Source organism: Trematomus bernacchii, unplaced genomic scaffold, assembly GCF_902827165.1.
Source record: "Trematomus bernacchii unplaced genomic scaffold, fTreBer1.1, whole genome shotgun sequence".
Lineage (NCBI taxonomy): Eukaryota > Metazoa > Chordata > Actinopteri > Perciformes > Nototheniidae > Trematomus > Trematomus bernacchii.
In genome coordinates, this window is record NW_022987869.1 from 2,609,227 (window position 1) to 2,630,254 (window position 21,028).

Sequence of the window (21,028 nt, forward strand, 5' to 3'; positions counted from 1 at the left end):
TAAGAGTCTATATACAAGTGATTGAATATGATATATTAGACAAATAATTTCTAAGTAGCAGCCAGATGAATGTTATGGATGTTGTTTCAAAGTTCAGGTGTTTAATAGTCTTCTGGCCTGTGGGATGAAGCTGTCCCTGAGTCTGGTGGTTTAGTCCGGATGCTGCGGTACCGCCTGCCAGACGGCAGCAGACAGAACAGTTTGTGGCTGGGGTGATGGGGGTCTTTTATAATCCTGAGGACTTTCTTTAAGGTTAACCTTGTATTTTTACTCCACTACATTTATTTTAGTTACTTTACAGATTTGGATTAATGATGTGAAATATAAACAACCCTTAAATCAGACTTTAGTTACACCTGAGTAAAATTCAGTGAAGGTGATTGTCAAGTGCAAACAATCAGGCGAGATATTTGATAGTTGGTGCTTGAGAAGACAAAAATGTATCTGCAGATCCCTATAAAGCATATTCATTACTCGTTATTCTCTAATCGTTCATCAAAAACTGTATATAATGGCTATTTTGCACATCCCTTTCAAGATTTCAAGATTTTGAAAGGTTTATTGACATATCATATACACAACTACGGTGTAGTTATGCAATGATGACATACTTGGGTCATAGGTTCCTCAACAAGACATCTATCAATATGTGTGTACCTCAAGCGGCAAACTCTGGGGAAGAGCCGGGACGCCAATGCGGAAGTGCCACAAACTGCAGTTCATATATTGGCCGATAGGCGCTGACTGCAGAAAGGAGCAATTTCCATAGAGCCCCATGTTAAAATGCCCAATTTCACAGCCTAAAAAAACATGTTTCTACCTATGGATCCAATAAATATTATTATGAATATAGTTAGATTCCACCTTCATGATTATGGATCTGTGAGTGAATTGTTTTCTAACACGACCCTTTTATTTATATTAGGTCTTAAAGTTTTTGCATAAATTAGGGCGTGGTCACATTGAGTGACAGCTCTGTCAAGTGACTGCTGCTGTTAGCTTCTTGTCTCTCTGCTAGCTGCTCCGTCCGTGAAGCTACAGGGACTCTGCCTGCTCAGTTCATCCAGGGAACACAACTTGATCCCGGCCGTGTTTGTTTGTTCTTCATGCTTATATATCGGACTATTGTGACTCGCTCTGCGGTTAAAACAGACGGTGCATGAATGCCGTTTTGCGGTAAGTGAAATTCGAGAACTTTATTTATGTGTTTATGATTTTAATCAGCTACGTAATGAATGTTAAGGCTTGGGTTAGCGTGTAAGCGAGTGGTAGCTACATTGGTGCTAACGATGCTAATCGTATCCTCCAAGTTAACTTAAAACCATAGACTGTATATATAAAGGTTAAATGAAATAGACAAGTGTTAAGCGTTAAGTGAGATAGTACTGTAGAACAAAAGGCTTCTGTTTGAGGTTGATAAAATAAGGTCATCCTTGTAACTTAGAGAGATATTTTATTATGTAGGTAGGAACTGTATGCATCGCTAAGGTTAATTTAAATTGGCTATGCTCAAGTATGTAGACAAGCTAACGTCGAAGTAGTGTATGTGAAATCAACCTCACAATAAGATGTGTGTATATTACAATTATTAATGTCATATTTCAAGATGATTACTTAGATATTACAATATGGTTGGTTGAGCTGGAGTTCATTATTGAGCTTACACGTTAACGTCACAGTCATCTGAAGAACGTACCCAAACGTTGTTGTTTTTATTAATTGCATTACCAAATTGGTATCAAATAAACAGTAACACAACAGCATTGGTAACACAACTTCCAAAGTTACAGTAAAATAAAAAGAACCCTGACTCGGACAATACACAATCCAACATGTTCAACAGAAGAGAATAAGTTATATTGTTTGTACACATGGTTCTTTACATATATATCTGTTTGTTTAAAGTTTCCAGGTGATGCAGACAGGATGGACCAGAGAGTGAGAGACAGAACTGGACTCCTCACAGCAGTGAACTTCAGCACAGGTACAAATACTCTTTTTTCATACTGTACAAAGAATCAAGAAAGATATTGGTTTAAATAAATTAAGTATTGACTTTAATACACTGATATACATTCCATTAAACAATACTAAATACTAGATCACCTACACATCAGTGAAGTTGAGGGTTTTTTCCATGCAAAGGGTTACATTTAGATGTTAACAAGCAATATGACTGTCAGCTTTCTAATTGAAGGTATTGAAGGCAAAGCTATTAGTGACAACTGCTATTTATCTCTCAATATTGTCTGTAAAAAACGTGGTAAAAGTTATGATTTCAGTGAGAGAACAGAGCAAGCTTCTACAGTTGCACTAAGTTTTGATAACAGTTAAATATTATTTTGATAATAAAATATATTTCAATGTTGATGAATTTCATACTGTTCATTCATAATCTGATTGTCTTTGTAGCTCACTGTTGAAATAAAATAAAACATTACAATTACAAAATAATTATATCTACAGCCCCTAAACACAAGCACACCTCTTTCATAAATAACACACTTGTTCTGCAATAATATGTTTTATGTTTCCTGTAATTTTTGTTAGGAAAGGACATGCCTGAAAGACACGATTCAGCATCTCCTCTTTCTCTGAGGGTCAAGAAGAACATCCAAGAGGAAATTAAAAGCTGATGTTATGAGATTTTAAGACCAGTACAGGACATTCACTAAGAAACTACTTTTATTGTGAAGTCAGCTGATCGAATGCACCTATTTCCACATCTACACTCCATCAGCTGATTAATTATATTTGCCTCACTTTATGAGCTTCACAACCTGTACCTTGTACCGCAGAGTTTGCAACGCAAATAAATGGGGCCAATCTTCAGTCGGATGTGAATGTGTAATCTAACATTTTCAGTAAGAATAATGGACAAAAGGAGTGCAAATACAAATTCAATTTATTGAAATCTGAACCAAAAGTTAATCAAACATGTTTTAAATAAAAAAGCACATATGGACAGAAGGTGTAAACCTATTAAATGTATAAGTAAACACATTTAGTCAAATAAAGTGACAGACAAGGCCTGTGCAGTTGGTATCAGCTATGCCCAGCATGGGCTCCTCCATCAGGCCTGGTCCTTCTCGCAGAGGAACGACCCTCAGTCCTCTCCAAACCAACAGACTGGACGTCCATCACACGGAGGTTTCTCCCTGAAGTCTCTGCAGCTCTCTGGACACCACGCTGTCTCAATCCGTCCACACTGAATATGAGAGGGGAAAATAAAAATAATAAATGCTTTAGACAATAAGAAATATAAAGTTGACTGTTGAGTTGCTCAGTTTTTTTAGATTGTCAATACTATTACTGTATAACTAATATCTCAGGTTAAGAGGCACCTTCAAATAAAGATTGGTCTTTAAATACATTTTGTCTTTTGAATTGTTTGTCTAAAGTCAAGGATCTAGAACTGGTACTTATAGTTTTAATGATACAGTCTGGTTATAATGCTGTTTGGAGGAGGCCTCACAGGTAAGAGCACTAACTAGCTACCATCACATGCACCTTAGCTTAACTTAAATGTATTAAACGTATAATTAAGTGATAGCAAAATATAAATAACTAATGTCATGCAAACATATTAATATTTGCTTGATTCCAGTGTTGCATTTAGCACATTGCATACAAACGTTAAGGGATTTTAAGATTCTGAAGTATTATGCTAAAAACTCAATAACTTAGATTATTATTTATAGTTTTGCTGAATAGTTTCATGTCCGCTTACCTTAGAAACGTAAAATGTGACGGCAGTGTGCAGATGGGGAAGCATGTTAGCTTAGCTTCTTAGCTTGAGCTAGCTCTGTTACTTCCCAGCTGGAGGCAGAAGGTCCGCCTCGGCTCCGCCTCTTTGCCCTTATTTGGAGCAGGCGGGAGTTAGACTCAGACGTCACTGTCGAGCCGTTAGTGGCCGACTCCGCCTACTAAGGGCTTCTCGGCAACTCTGCAGAATCCTATGGGTGACGTCACGGACCCTACGTCCATTTATATATACAGTCTATGGTGTACCTCCACCATTAAACTGTCATATTCTGCACATTTCTTATTCTATCTACATACATCTTATAAGAGTATAATAAATATGTATAATATCGGTTAAAATAAGTGCTTCAACATAGTTAACATTGCAGGAAAGTTCATTGTCAAGTCCCAAAACAAACCATGCAATATATTAAACGTTAAGTACTTTGTCAGGCTTAATATTTATCAGATACCCCCAAAGCTTTTTGCTTACATGTATTTAAAAGAAGACCTTAACCTAAAGTATTATTTAATGTTTAAATAAAGCCTAATTAGTTTGTCTGTTTTGCACATCCTCCTATTAATATCTTTGTACATCCGGCACTAAACTGTTTTATTCTAGATACCATTTACAGTATCTTCTTGATATTTTCTATTCTATATTTCTATCATTGACCTTCTACTTTCCTCCTATGTTGTATGTACTCTTAATAGTGACATGTTTTCATAAAATATAACACATTCAAAAGTGCTTTACAAAAATGAAAGACATTAAGAAAAAGGCATTTTAAACAGTCATTAAAAAGCAACACAATCTACCTGCATTGCATTACTCTAAACGTGTAATAACGTGCTTTAACCAGTAGGAGGTGCGGGTTAAAAGCTGTCAAGTTTACAGTGTTAACAAAATAAAATATACTGCTGTTTCCGGTTTAGTTTACGACGGATATATTTTGTTATTGTTTTGATATTTGTAACACAAAAGCGATGGAAAAAACCCACAGCAACACAGAAAAGATGGTCTTAACATGACCCAGCAGTCTAGTAGTTAATAAAAAACAATAATATCAAAACAAAAATATTACTACTAATTTTATTGTGAAATTAAAACAGAACGGTAAAAGAATAGTTGCTGGTCTATTCTGAGGCCCGATCTCGGTAGATAAATAAAGAACTACGACAGATGTGTAATATTTAATGCAGCCGAACCATTATTACAATGCATTCATGTGATGACTTTCAAAGAGTAAAGCAAGCACTGCTGAATAAAGTACGAAACGTTTTTTTCATATGGAATGCAGTTGGAGGTCAACCAATCACAGAGCTTGACGACTAATCACGGGGTTTGTGAAGCAAAGCACATGGTGTAGTCCCAAACAATAGCTGAGGATTCTGGGTAGTGTAGTGTCTTCTGCCATCCTAAACTCCGAAAAAATATTTGTTTCTCCGAATCGAAGGGGAAAATACAAAAGCATTGTACACAATTTAAACCAATCAATGTTGTGTAATTAACAAGGATAATCTGGTGTTTTTGAGTTGATGAGTAGTGCAGATATCACTGTAAAATCAATCGACAGTAAAGAGAATACTTACTTCCGGGTGTAAAATCCTCCGTTATCCAATGGGAATGGACGCTCACATTGCCTTTAAGTGCCGCCGACATGGACCGATGCGGTGCTTCCATGAGCGTCAAATACCGCCGCCGATGGGAATACATTGCAATCAGTTGAAAGCTCTTTGCGTCCGTTTATGAAGCTGAAGGAGACTCGGCGCGTCACAACTGGACGCCATAGGACCCTGACCAAGCGTCGCTCCTGGACGTTCAGGGAGTGAGACTGTGTTGATACTGGGGGTCCCCAAAGCATTTGCTGAAGGGGAGGGACCTGCCTAGGGACAGCTATAGGTGGTGGTGGCTGACAGAGACCCGTACTGGTCCTACAGCACTTCAAACCCTTACTACAGGGAAAACATGTGCTGGTGAGGGGCGACATTTTTTTTTTTTTATTTAACCTTTATTTAACCAGATAAAAAACATTGAGATAAAATCTCATTTTCAATGCTGACCTGGCCAAGAAGGCAGCAACGTTACACATAACACATAACACAAACATATAAAATACAGAGAACATAAAGAAAACAAAAGACGAAAAAGCAGTCACTACATTGTGCACATTAGGACAATAAAAAAAGTACACTACTTGTTACTGCAAGAGCAGCTGGTGGTGAGAACTTCAGACAACTTCAATTTAAAACATGAAATAGAGACAAATGCCCTCAGTTTAAGGCGTGATTGAAGGTCATTCCAAGACCAAGGACCATAATAAGAAAGACTCCTTTTTCCAGCCTCAGTCCGTACAGTAGGTACCTGGAACCGTATCCAGGCACTGGATCTGAGTTTGTAAGAGTCACAAACTGGGGCAAATCTGACACATATGTAGAGTGGAAGCTTACCTAAAATGGCTTTATACATTAATAAAAACCAGTGCTGCATCCTACGCATAGTAAGTGAGGACCATCCAGTTAGGCTATACAGTGTGCAATGATGAGTCCTATAGGGTGCATTTGATATATAACGCAGTGCAGCATGGTAAAGTGGGTCAAGTTTGGCCAAAACAGTGGGACAGGCAAATCTATAAATGGTATCACCGTAGTCCAGCTGGGACAGGAATAAGCCAGAGACCAACCTTTTACGGGATGAAATTGAAAAACAACATTTAAATCTGAAAAGGAAGCCAAGAGTGAATTTCAATTTCTTTGTTAAAACTTCAATATGGTGTTTAAAGTTCAGATTACTGTCCAACCAAAAGCCCAGATATTTGTAGGTATCAACACATTCAACAGAAACGCCATCAAGGGTGTCAATGGAGAGGCAAGAGGAGGACGCTGACTTGGGAGCAAAAAGCATTGCTTTGGTTTTCTTACTGTTCAATAGCAGTTTAGAATCAAGAAGCGCATGCTGCAGCCTGATAAAATCTGATTTTAAATTGGAAACGGCCATATCCAGAGAAGGAGCACACGAGTATACAATAGTGTCATCAGCATACATATGATAGGTAGAAAATTGCATCTGATTACAAATATTGTTTACATATAATGAAAAGAGCAAGGGCCCCAAGATAGAGCCCTGTGGAACTCCCTTCTCCAAGGTGACAGGGTCAGAGACAGTACTACCCAACCTGACGCATTGAGTACGGTCGGTTAGATAACTCTGAAACCAGCAAATGGCATTGTGACCGAAACGAGACACCAACATAACATTAGACATAATGTGGTGATCTACAGTGTCAAATGCTTTGGCTAGGTTAATAAACAATGCAACACAAACTGATTTCTTATCCAAAGCAGCCTTAATATCGTTTAAGACTTTCAGACTGGCAGTCACAGTACTGGTGCTTTGATCTGAATCCAGATTGCATAGGGTTAAGGATGTTGTGTGAATTTAAAAAAAGTTTTAGCTGAGTAGAAACAAGGGACTCAAGAATCTTTGATAACACAGAAAGATTTGAGATAGGACGATAGTTATTCAACTCCGTGGGATCACCAGCTTTCAAGAGGGGCGATACCAGAGCTTGCTTCCACACAGCTGGCAGTGTGTGAGTGGACAGGGAGAGATTAAAAATATCAGTTACTGGTTGTGCTATCATCTGAGCTGCAATTTTTAAAAAGAACGGGTCAAGGCCGTCAGGCCCGGCAGACTTTTTAGGATCAATCGAGTGCAAACCCTGTAAGACTTCAGAGACCGAGAAATAAGCGAAATCAAAAACAGGGGAGTTCAACTCTTGACTATGGCTGTGAGTACGACCATTTAGAGAGTCATGACTTTGCTCATCAAAAATGTGACCAGCCTTTTTGAAGTGAGCATTAAAGGCATTAGACATACCATCTGAATCTGAAATAAAAGAATCACTGACCTTCAGTTTTTGTGGGAAACTAGAAACCTTCTTGTTCTGAAGTGATTTAATTGTTTTCCAGAATTTGGAATGGTCATTAAAACAATCAGTGGTTAAGCTCAGATAGTAATCAGCTTTAGCTTTTTTAATAAGGGCAGAACATTTATTTCTGAGGACACGAAAAAGAAGCCAGTCACACTAGTGTTAGACTTTCGAACTAAGGACCATTGCTTATTTCGATCATGAATGAGATCAGATAGTTCTCTAGTAAACCATGGAGTGTTCCTATTCTTAACTCTGAATTTTCTAAGGGGGGCATGTCTATTAATAATCGATAAAAAGTGATCAATAAAAAATTGGACGGCAACATCAACAGATGGAATTAACGCTGTGAAGTGCCATTTAACCTCCGCCAGATCGTGTAGGAAAGCCTGCTCAGAGAAGTGTTTGAAGCAGCGCCTGAGCACAATAAGGCCCTTGGCTTTGGGCAACTTAGTGCTCCTAACGCAAGCGATAGTGCAATGGTCACTGATATCATTAGGAAAAACACCAACAGACACATACTTATGAGCTGCATTTGTTAGAATGACATCTATAAGGGTATCGTTATTGGGTTTGGCAGGGTTTATTCTAGTGGGACTATCAATAAGCTGAGTTAAGTTCAAAGAATCACAAACCTGCTTAAACTGTGAGGATTTATCACTTAACCAGTCCCAATTTAAATCACCCAATAAAATGATTTCAGAAGAAAACTTAGACAACAATTCAGTAAGGCTAGTAGTTGCATCCATGATGGCCGATGGAGGCCTATAACAGCCAATAACAGTGAGAGGAGCATTTGCTATAGTTATTTGGACTGCTAGCAACTCAAATTGCCTTGGAATTGAAATTGAGTGAAGGACAGAGCACTGTAGTTTCTCAGCAGTGTATATTGCAACACCACCAGCTCTGCCCTTACGATCAGCTCTGAATACATTATATCCATCAATCTGAATAACAGTGTCAGTGACAGAGGGTTTTAACCAGGTTTCAGAAACTACAACAATATCAGGCTTAGCAACTAAAAACCAGGTCTTGAAAACATCTAATTTGGGCACTAGGCTTCTAGCATTAACATGCAGAAAACCCAATCCTTGCCTACAGCTAAACTCATTCGGAGTTGGCAAATGATGCAAGGAAGCAGAGAAACACTCAGGACCAGGGTTAATGTTAACGTTACCAGAGAGTAATAGCAGTAACAATATTAACAGTCTGGAAGATGATTTTTTCACATGTGCTCTGGACGCGTCACTCCTCAGAGGGGCGGGGCTGCTCCGATCCTTCGATATTAGCGAGTCCAGAGTCAAAAGGGCATACGGGAGAGCGCATTTCGTGCCATGAAACGTCAGCTTTTGGTAAAAACTATCCGATGGAGTCAGCGCTCCAGAGGTTCCACCATCCGAATGTCCGAAGTGAACAGAGGCATCGCTGGGAGGCAATCCGTCAGTTTTGCCGACATGCGGGCTGACAATTAATCCCAGGAAAAAAGCGAACACAAGGGTAGCTTTAGGCAACATTGAGCTGCAACACACCCAATTCAGGATCCGCAGCTCAGGTCCCAGCAGCTCAGGTCGATCAGCAGCTCAGGTCGACCAGCCCCCGACAGCACAGACAGCAATCCACAGTCCGAAAGAGCGACAGCTCAGGCAGAGAGCAAACAATCCAGTCACAGCGAGGCACCGGCACAAAACGACGCAAAACAGCCCAAAAACGTTTAAAAGCTTTTAAAACGTTTTTAAAAGCGCAGCAGACCAATTTAAAAACGGGTCTAAAAAGCTAAATAATTCTTTTTAAATGTCAGTATGCACAAGAGGTAGTTAATGCCAAAAAAAAAACAACAACGAGAATGAGACTAACAGAGACAGAAACAAATCAACGTGCTGCCATCTTGGAACACACACCTGGGTGCAATCAGCAATCACTGTGAGAACTCCAATACACCTGAAACAACCGCACCACAGTGGCTTACATCAACAGGCAGGACGAAGGTCATTGAAAAACTCACAAACAATTGCTCTTTCTTTAATTCCTGCTGATAACTTTTCTGAGCTCGATAAATTGCCGTTTACACAAGGATGTGACCAGCATTTTAGCTAGGAGCGCTGTGGCTGCCAGGCGCGCTGTGGCTGCCAGGCGCGCTGTGGCTGCCGGCCACGCACGCTGTGAGGGGCGGGGCTGACACACAACCAGGTCAGGACACTCCGTGTGCACGTGCAGCAGCGTAGCAGCCAAATTAATAATATAGCAACAAGCGGGAGACAACGTGTGACTTACTCGCGGGGAATTTAAAGTGAAATGGAATTGGTTACAAAACCTAACTACACATCTCAATTCTCCGGTGTGGCAGTATTTTGGATTCAAGCCAAATCAACGAGGCGAACCTACGGACTTGAATGAGCCGGGCGGTGTGTCGCATTTGTTTAAAAAAGGTAGCGACAAAAGCAGGCAATACCACGCATTTTAAACTACACCTAAAACACAACCATTCCGTTTTCCCAGCTGGTAGCAAACACAGTAGCTGGAGATGGAGAGCCCCCACCTTCCCGACAGTTTACAATCAAAGATGCATTTGCCCGACAATGCAAACATGTCTACTTGAGCAGGTCTCCCTTGAAAAAGAGATCAATGATCTCAAGGGATACACCTGGATAAATAAAGGCTTGAAATGAAATGAAATTAATGTTGGTGTTCCTTGCTCGAAAACAGATTTGGATATGGCCTGTTGAGGCATCTGGGTCTTTGTATGGACAGTGGACTGTACACTTGACTGTTGTTTTAAGGAGGGTTTTTTTGCTTGTGAGACAATGTGTGCTCATATTTATTTATTTATTTACTTAGATCTACTTTACATAGAGAGAGAGAGAGAGAGAGAGAGAGAGAGAGCGAGAGAGAGAGAGAGAGAGAGAGAGAGAGAGAGAGAGAGAGAGAGAGAGAGAGAGAGAGAGAGAGAGAGAGAGAGAGAGAGAGAGAGCTCTGTTTTCCAGCCTGAGTCTATTTAATTTATTGTTTTGGTTGTGTGTGATTTTATTATACTTTAATTTGTTTTATTTATTATATATTTTAATATTATTTCACATTTCATTTTACAACAGTGCCGACAATATTATCGTTTATCGCAATAATTTCCAGGAAAATGTATCGTCCAACAATATTAATTATCGTGACAGGCCTACATAATGATGTCACTATGTTACAGAAGTAAATAAGGGGGGAGTGTGTGGGAGAGAAACTCGCCTTTGCAGATAATTTACATGCAAACAAACCTATGTAACACACTACAGGAAAGGGAAAACCTATAAAGATAATAGGGCCCCTTAAAAGGAAAAGTGAGAATTTAGTTCTCACCCTTTTCTCCACACAAAATGTAAGAATAACGCTTGTTTTTTATATATTTATAGCAGGAGATGAATGTTTCATCAGAGTTACATCCTGGTGACATCTACAAAACCTTATCTCAATCAAAAACTTTAAAGAGGAAAAGGGGGTCACAGCCACCCTGGATCCCTACTGCCCCTCCCCCCTCCCAGGTCTCCAGGGTTGCATATACATACCAGTCCTCTGTGTGGTGTATTTATACTGGAGAATTCCATGATTTCAATGTACTACTCGAATAACAAAAATTACGTTCTTTGTTTTGGCGTGACACCCATATATTTTGCCTCTAAAACCAAGCAGACGCCCTCAGAGATGAACAGAGACTGGAAGTTGGGTCGGAATGTACAAAGTACAAACCGGCTTTATTGTTTTTACACAATAATAGGAGATTACAGGATAAAAACAGTTGAATGAATACAAATAAAAAATACAAATGTACTAAATCTGAAGCTAAGGGTCCAAAAGAGAGACCAAAAGCCACAAGAAAGCCAAAAGCCTCAAACCCCCAAAAGAAGATCAAGCCCACCAAAAGGGCCCCTTGCTAACACAGACAGAAAGTGTGCGCGCGTGTGTGTGTGTGTGTTCTGGTCATGTAGTTGACAGATGGTTTGGTATGTGAGGCAGGGCGGGACCATAGCAACACCAGGCAGGTTGAACACACACGCACACAAAATAAAATAAAACACACACACACACATTTCACGACATCTTCACTGCAAGACCGTTTGAGTGTAGCAGCTGGTATAGACCAGTGCCATGTTTACAAACATTGCGGATGTCTGGTGCCTTGCTCAAGGGACATCTCCAAATACCAGACCACATTCTATATTTTCAGTCTGTTCGGGGACTTGAACCAGCGACCCTACGGCTCCCCGGTCCAAGCCCCTAGTGACTGAGCCACTGCCGGACAATTGGATCACTTTACTTTTTCATTTCAATTCTAACCTAATGAAGAATGTATTTTACAATGTTGTCCACGTTCATAATGACCACATAAAACAACAACATAGGACCGCACGGTGCACAGTATCTAGGTACTGTAACTCTTACTACTTTTAAATCCAGGCTGAAGACTCCTCTTTTTGCCGCTGCTTTTAATTAAACTACTCATATCTTACACTGCACTGTAACTTTGATTCATGTATTTTATACCTGTGTTATTTTATTCTATTCTTCTCGACATCTGTAGTTGAGCAGGCAGTGCCAGGCTGCAATGCCAGGTTCATGTGTGAATGTCTACACATCTACATTCATACTACTAGTTATTTGAGACTTTGCTCATTAAGCCAACTATTAAGCTATTGATTAGCCTGCTAACATTATTGCACTCACAATGCATATATCCTGATGTTTAGCATATGTTTGTTTACTATCTTAGTTAAGCTTGTAAGCGTGCTAATATGTCATGATTAGAGCTATAAATAAACTACAGCTGAGGGCATTGTCTTTAGTGTTGCAGGTGCTTAATAATAAACCAAAAATGTTGGATAGTTCAAAACTTTGACTGCATCATGGTGCTAGATGAAAAGTCATGAGGACTCTTGCTATGGTAACCAGGAATGTATGTACAATATTCTGTCCAATACACCAGGGGGGTATACTACGAATCTAGTTCAACATATCCTGGATATGTTTTGAGTTATCCGGTTGACTAAATCCAAAAAAAAAACGCTCTCGCTAAACGGTCCTACGACGCTGGCTATCAACTCGATCGCTCAAGCCAGCCGTGTCCTATCTAGTTAGGTGCGCGTTCACATAAAAGGGGTGGTATTTGGAGCATTCGACCAATCACAAACATGGACAAGCCGTGTACTGACAGCGCAGCGCGTCATATATTTCCGAATGAAAAGTCAACTAATATTAGACAAATATGAAGACGTTAAACTTTAAACATCCATGACTTAAACACTTTATCCAGGATAAAAGCCACATAGTTGCAGCTGCAAGGTGAATACTGCATGCTGGCAAAATAAAAAGTGTTTGAATACGTTCATTAACAGTTTTATGATATCACTGCTGCCCCGTCTAAGACACGAGTGTATCTGACTTTAATTACATTTGACTCGAGTGTTTCGTCAACTTAATGTGTTGCTTAAAATAATACTTCTGCATACAGTATGTGACACTGAGTGTTGCACGGCCAGATACGGCTCAAGAAGCTGACTCAGATAAGGAAATATATGATACATTATGATGTGATATCATGTGATGTGAATGATAATGGGACACATCGACGTCTGCACTCACAGTGCCGCGGACTGTACTAATGTTACTCTGATCCGGTTACTTATGTTGTGGCAGATATTTAACTAAGCTTTCTTAACACTAATGTTATAATAGTCAGATTGCTCTGAAGATGAGAGGTGATATTCTATTCATTTTCACGCTCACAGTCGATGATTTTGGCCGGCCGTCTTTCCTGCAACGGCAGTTTTTCTGTATTTCCTTTCTCCTGTCATATGAATTGATCGCTTTAAACTCCGCACACTGAGCTCTGATTGGTCAGCAGGCAGTGCTTTTATCCTGGAACCTATCCTGCTCCGGAGGCTAGCCGTTCAGAATAAGTTATCTAGCCTGCTAAAAAGTGAACCAGCTTCGTAGGACCGGAAACCCCTGAAGTTAGCTTGCTAAACGAAAATCTTGCTTCGTAGTATAGGCCCCAGGTAGATGATATTTCACCAGATAAAAGCTATCCGTTGAACTATGAATGTGTGGAAACTTTCATGGTCATCCATCTATTTCATATATGCATTTTATTCCCGTTTCCCAGCAATGTTTATGCAGATTTTCAAGTGAATAAAATAACAAATACGTTATAAAGACATGCAAGTGAATAGAGCTTCTTCATTTGGCTGTTGCTGAGCAGATTCCACTGCATACTATTCTGGTGCTCTTTGATCATGAATGATTGATAGCCAGAGCCATTGTGTCTCGCTGCATTATGGTGGACAGAAATGTATGCTGCTGCAAGAAGCTTAAATATATTTCTGTTTTGTAGCTAGAAAACATGGCAATTGTAGTATTTCTAAACATGTTGGTTAAGATAAAATCTTCAATAGATCAAGGAAAGTGCTGAGAAGTCTCTTTAGTAGCTCATGTTATTGGTGTGTCAATAAACCACAACAGCCAATAAAGGTTTGTGTGACGCTTTTGTGTGTAACATAATCAAATGACTTTTGGCAATGTTAAACACCATTGTAGAAAGAAAAAAACAGTGTTATAATGAGAGGTGGACATTTAATTGGGGGACAAGAGACAAAGACAGTGCTTTCCACACTTGAACCACTTTGTTCAGTATAAAGGATTAATATCATTTTTGGTGTTTGTTTTAGTAACAGAACTTGTGTTTTCTTTATTTTATTTCTTAATTCTTGTAGGTAATTGTTTCTTTAACTTGGTTACAATTGTATTAAAAAAATATCTAAATTATCAACAGTTTTACTCTGTTGAGTTGTAGAAGTAAACATCTCAATAAACAAGATAAACGCTTGCCACTTGTCGAGGAGTTATCTATCTGCATAGCTGTAGTCATGACGACAGTGTCACGGACGTACAAAGTGTGGACCCAAAAGCACGGACTCAGGTTGCGGTCGAATACTCCAAAAAAACAGCTCCTAAGTTCTAACCCTATCGTCTATTCCTTGACCTCTGAGTGAAAGGTCATGGGGTTAAGGGATAGTGGATAGGAGAATTCAAAAGGATTTAGGAGAAGAGACTGCGGTACTTTAGAGAATCCGACTGCACTTTCACTATCCGACGTGTTTATGATGCGCCAGCGGAGGTCATAAATGTGCGCCTGCTGCTGTGGGGAAACCATGGAAACTACAGTTTTCTATACAGCGGACTACAACAGGGATGTTTAATAAGAACGAGGGACTACTGTAAACTCATCTAGAGACTCTGCACCGTGCTCTGATGCTGTTGTTTTATGCTTTATGAACGGGGACAACAGAGAAACATATTCTTCATGACCAAAGTTGGAATTGAAATAAAAAAGGAAAGTGAAACTTATGCTCGTCACCCTCTCCCTCCGGTCCACATTAATACAAATGATCCCAATACGTATGATTGTATGAACTATGAAAAGATCTTAAAAGCAATACAAATGTATTTATTATAAACGTTAGTCCTTAACATCTATCACTGTGTATATCACCATTCAAACATCTTTTAAAAGTTGAACAAACCCCACACAGCTCAGTAAAGACTGTGAAATGTTGACTTTATTTGATCATTTCAAAAACTAACGTTCATATTTCTCTTTTTGATTATAATACTGATGAACGTTCAAAACAAAGCACTTTGGCAACTTACCACATACGTTTTAAAATGCTTAATAAGCACCGTAACTTTCATGATATTATTTCTCGTTCATAATCGATTGTTTCCGTGAACGGCCGACTGTTGTGTGACGGCAAATGCCGCGGCCGCAAGGCATTGTGGGGCAGCTTTTTCTCCTCTCCTTTCGGTTAGGGAGGTCCAGTGGTTCCTAAGCTAAAGGAGGTTATAAAGGAAGTTTGAAACCTCCTTTCCTTTTCATTTAGAGAATTCGAACGGCACTTATCATGGCTGCCACTGAGGGACTTCCGGGTCATTTCACTCCGTTAGGAAGGTTCCTAAGCTAAATGGACTATTCGACCGCAACCTCAGACACAGGTTTAAAGCACAAAAGAGTCTTTACTTAAGGTTTTGATACAAGATACAAAAATGCTGTGATTCCAAAGCACAGGATCTGCAGATCCAGAAAATACATACAATAAATATCTACACTGAAGCTTACCTATCAATAACTAGAAAAATACTAGTATCTGATCTTACCTTACTATAACTATGAACGTGGACTATGACTATAACTATAACTGTAACTGTACGATGATTTACGAAAAACGCTGGAGAGCTCGGCATGAAACACAAGACAATCTGGCAACGAGACAGTGAATGGCTGGGCCTATTTATACTGACATCACCAGGTGCAGACAATAATGACGTGACAAACAATCCCCGGGGCGGGAAACAGACAACGGGAGGAAGTGCGCGACAAACACATGAGGAAGACAGACTATCAAAATAAAACCCTGGAACTAAACCAAACATAAAACATGAACGTGAATAAAACTGAAACTTGCGGACAACAGACAGTGAGGGCAGTACAATCAACACCCCCCCCCCCCCCCCCCCCGTGACCCATGGTCTGTATGTATGTGTATTCAGAGCCAGTAAGCAATGGACTTTCAAAATAATATTATCAATAAAAAAAACTGTTAACACACAATAAAATAATTGGCCACATTAATAATTAATGTGTTAACGCGATAATAACGTGCTAACTAGCCCAGCAATAGTTAGAAGATTATGCAATACTCTGAACACTTCTGGTTCAGTTCTGTGTTTGCATACCCACACCCTTGTCTGTGTGTGATTTACTAGACCTTTGCTCCCATTCCCTCTTGAGTACTGAGTGGGGGCGGGAGTACATGAGCTGGATTCCCCATGACTGCTTTCACCCGTGGCATCCTTTAAAAAGATGCAGCAGTTTACTCAACCACTCTCCATATTGGTGTGTGTGTGTGTGTGTGTGTGTGTGTGTGTGTGTGTGTGTGTGTGTGTGTGTGTGTGTGTGTGTGTGTGTGTGTGTGTGTGTGTGTGTGTGTGTGTGTGTGTGTGTGTGTGTGTGTGTGTGTGTGTGTGTGTGTGTGTGTGTGTGTGTGTGTGTGTGTGTGTGTGCACTGAAAATGCATTATACAGCATGTTGATGCGTCAGACTGATTGCCCATCTGTGAGCTGTTAAAGATAATTGTATTTGTTGTGAGGTTGTTTAACGCCTCGTAAAATGTGTACATATGGTCCTGTGGAGGGGAGAAAAAAAGAAACGGGGGAAAGTTTACCACTCATGAAACATCAAGATCATAATGTGACATCTAAGAGACCTTCAGGTCTTCCTTTTAAAGACATGCACACATTCACAGCTGCAAATATCACCTCAACCTAAATGCTCATACTGTATTCACAGGCTTTCAGTCTTACCGCGGGAAATGTAGTTATTTGTGGTAATTGTAGTTTTCATGAAAGATCTACATTTAGCATGTCTGCATGTTAGGGTTGGGTAAGGATTTTATGTCAGTATGTACTTTTAGTGCGTGTTAGTTGGCAAAGTTGGAGAAGAGTGTATGTTGTTACAGATACAACAGATGGTGAAACACATTCCAGGAAGTTCAGTTTTAGCATTAGCACAATGGGTTGTGCACATTACAAAGTCATCTAGCAGGATTGTGCACTTGTACTTATTTTACAGGCCAACAACGTTCAGTGCTGGATAACATGGAAATGTGTTTATCTTGTTGTGTTCTCAGTTAAATAAAAGAGTGGGCACACTTTGCTTAGGTGAGTCTGACTAAAAAAGAATTCAAAATCTTGTTTTGCTCTATGTGTTACTGTACATCACTTCATGTTTGTTAATTTACTCATGTCATGTTTAGTCAATTATCAGGTTTATGTTATACGTTTCATGTTTAGTTTGAAGTCCATGTTGAGATTTAGGTTTATGTTTACTCATGTCGTTGTTTACGTGTTAAGGTACAGTCACTCATGTCTCGTCTCGTCATGCACTGTCTGTGTTTGCACATCCTGTTTTATTTTGTACTTACTTTTCCCTCTCGTTTCAGAGCCCTTTGGAATAGTGGAATAGCATTAGGTCCAAACTGGGTTAGCATAACCGTCTTTCCTTTCAGGGTGGTCTCACTGCTTGTGATGGGGTTTGGTATGGCTGGGTGGTTGTAAAGTGTAGAAGATCATTGCAAGATCCAATGCTTTTGCCGCCTCCCCTTATTTTGGTGAGTTTATCTCTGTCGTAGGCCAACCGGCCTCAGAAACAAAGGTGAAAATAAAAACACATTTTTAAAATATGTAGGAAATATATGGGATCTAATGGCCACAATCTTATGAACCATGATCTGACTTGAGGTGAAGGTAACACTGAAAACACTTCACTGAGGCTGGGACAGTGCTGGATGAGGTTACGTTGGGGGGGGGATGGATTTGGAAGGTTGGATGGCCCTTGAAGCGATTAGAGTATCAGCCCTAACTTCTGATGTTTCTTTCTTTCTCTTTACGCCTTTCTTCTGTCTCTTTTTTGATTGGATCAAACTGGCAGGCCTGGTTTTCATTAAAGGAGAGGTGTCATGGCCATTTCCACTGATCATAATTCCATTGTTGAGGTATACTAAAATAGATTTATACTGTGCATTTTTCCAAACTCACATTGGTTTCTCATACAGCATCTCTGTAAACTACTTGTATTCACTGAATTTCACTCTCTGCCTTTAACGGCTCGTTGTAGCTCCAATATCTCCAGCCCCCACCCTCCCTGTGAGCACAGTGTGCTCTGATTGGTCGGGACGTTGTGAATCGCGCTGAGCTCCGTGGAGGTGTTGTTTCCTTGTTTAGGATACATATATCGAAAGCCTAATGTGTCACTATTCACCCGTTTATTTCGTCCGTTTTTTGTAATATGATAATGAGCCCCACCTTCTGTTTTGCATAGCCAGTACATTTAAAGTGTGTGCAACCAATCAGTGAAGAGTTAAGCCAGACTAAAGCAATCTGTTGATGAAAAGTTCCTGTAACCTACCCCATTGTGAAATGTATATAGATAGATAGATAGATAGATAGATAGATAGATAGATAGATGACGCTTGGTCAGGGTCCCGTGGCGTCCAGTTGTGACGCGCCGAGGCTCCTTCAGCTTCATAAACGGACGCAAAGAGCTTTCAACTGATTGCAATGTATTCCCATCGGCGTCGGTTTTTGACGCTTAGGGAAGCACGGCATTCGTTTGTGTCGGAGGCTGTTAAAGGCAATATGAGCGTCCATTCCCATTGGATAACGGAGAATTGTACACCCGGAAGTAAGTATTCCCCTTACTGTCGATTGATTTGACAGTGATATCTCCATTACTCATCAACTCAAAAACACCAGATTATCCTTGTTAATTAAACGACATTGATAGGTTTTAGTGTGTGTACAATGCTTTTGTCACGTTTTCCCCTTCAATTCTGAGAAACAAGTCGTTTTCTATGAGTTTTGGATGGCCGAAGACATTACATTACCCACAATCCTCTGTAGCAACCATAGACTGTATAAAACAATTAAATAATACATTATTCCGAGTGTGCTTGCTTTTCTCTTTGAAAGTCATCACATAACGGCATTGTAATACACGTTTCGGCTGCATTAAATATGACATATCTGCCGTAGTTAACTCTATTTATAGAGCCCTGATGACAAGACTTCTAGACAAACAGGAACTGCCGCCAAAACTGAAAACTTGACGTGGATCTTAAATATATAAGCAATTAAACAACATCTTACATTTCTTTTCACACAATACGTCTCCTTGCAGTATCAACACTAATTCGGCTGACTTTTATATTTGATCCAATTGGTAGATAGGCTGTATTTACGCCATAACGGTGCACAGCTGATAGAAAGGGACACCTACTGGTTAAAGCACGTTATTGCATTTTATAATTTTATTATTAGATATTAATAGGATCCCTATAAAGTATATTCTTTACTCGTCGTTATTCTCTACTAATAGTTAATTAAAGACTGTATATAATGACTATTTTGCACATCCCATTCAAGATTTCAAGATTTTCTAAGGTTTATTGACATTAAAGACTGTATATAATGACTATTTTGCACATCCCTTTCAAGATTTCAAGATTTTCTAAAGTTTATTGACATATATTATACACAACTACGGTGTAGTTATGCAATGAATGAAAAACTTGGGTCGCAGGTTCCTCAACAGTGCATTACAAGACATCTATCAATATGTGTGTACCTCCACCATTACATTGTCATATTCTGCACATTTCTTATGCTATCTACATACATCTTATAAGAGTATAATACATATGTATAATATCAGTTAAAATAAGTGCTTAAACATAGTTAACATTGCAGGAAAGCAATATATTAGACGTTAAGTACTTTGTCAGGCTTAATATTTATCTGTAGATACAAATGTCACTGTGTGTGCTGTGTGCTCTGCATGTGTGACCATCAAAGAGGGTTTCATCCCTCCATATTCATCTTCTATACCCCCAAAGCTTTTTTCTTATTCAAAAGAAGACCTTAACCTAAAGTATTTTTTAATGTTTAAAAATGTTTATTAGTTTGTCTGTTTTGCACATCCTTCTATTAATATCTAATAATAAAATAATAAAATTCAATAACGTGCTTTAACCAGTAGGTGTCCCTTTCTACACTGAAAAAATTGTTATGTTGAATTTACTTAATTTTATTAAGGTAAGTGGTTGCACGAAACAAAGTGATCTAAATCCAGATTTTTTTTTTTAAGTTCACTGTACTTATTATTTTTGAGTAATTTCAATTTAATTATACTGATAATTTTCACCTCAACTATTCAGAGTAAAATGTACTCACTAAACCCATGTTAAGTATACTAAAATGGATTATGTAACAGTAACCTTTTTTCTTTTTGTACATTCAGATCAATTCAATAGTTTAATTTCTACATACAAAAATTAAGTTGAATTTAATTAAACATTTTCAGCCATTATTACTATGTCAACTTTCAATATATTAAAATAAAAACAAACAACATATTTGATACATACTCTTACTTTATTATCTTGTACAAAATGACGTAACATGAAGCATGTGTCTTACACGAAACATCTTCTGATTCGAATAAAACAACATGCAACTGTCATGGCCTCCACCGTGTGTGTGTGTGTGTGGCGTCCACAATCCAATCACCTCTGCTATAAGACTCCGGCCCTGACTCCTCCACTTCGCCATATCGTAGACTCTGTAACCACAGTCAGTCACGTCTCCTGTGCCTGCAGCTTCAAGCCAGCCTGACTCCTATCCTGTCTCCAGACCACCTCCAACATTGGACCCTGTCCCGCTCCTCCAGGCTCTTCTCCCTGCACTCTCCAACTTGGTCAGAC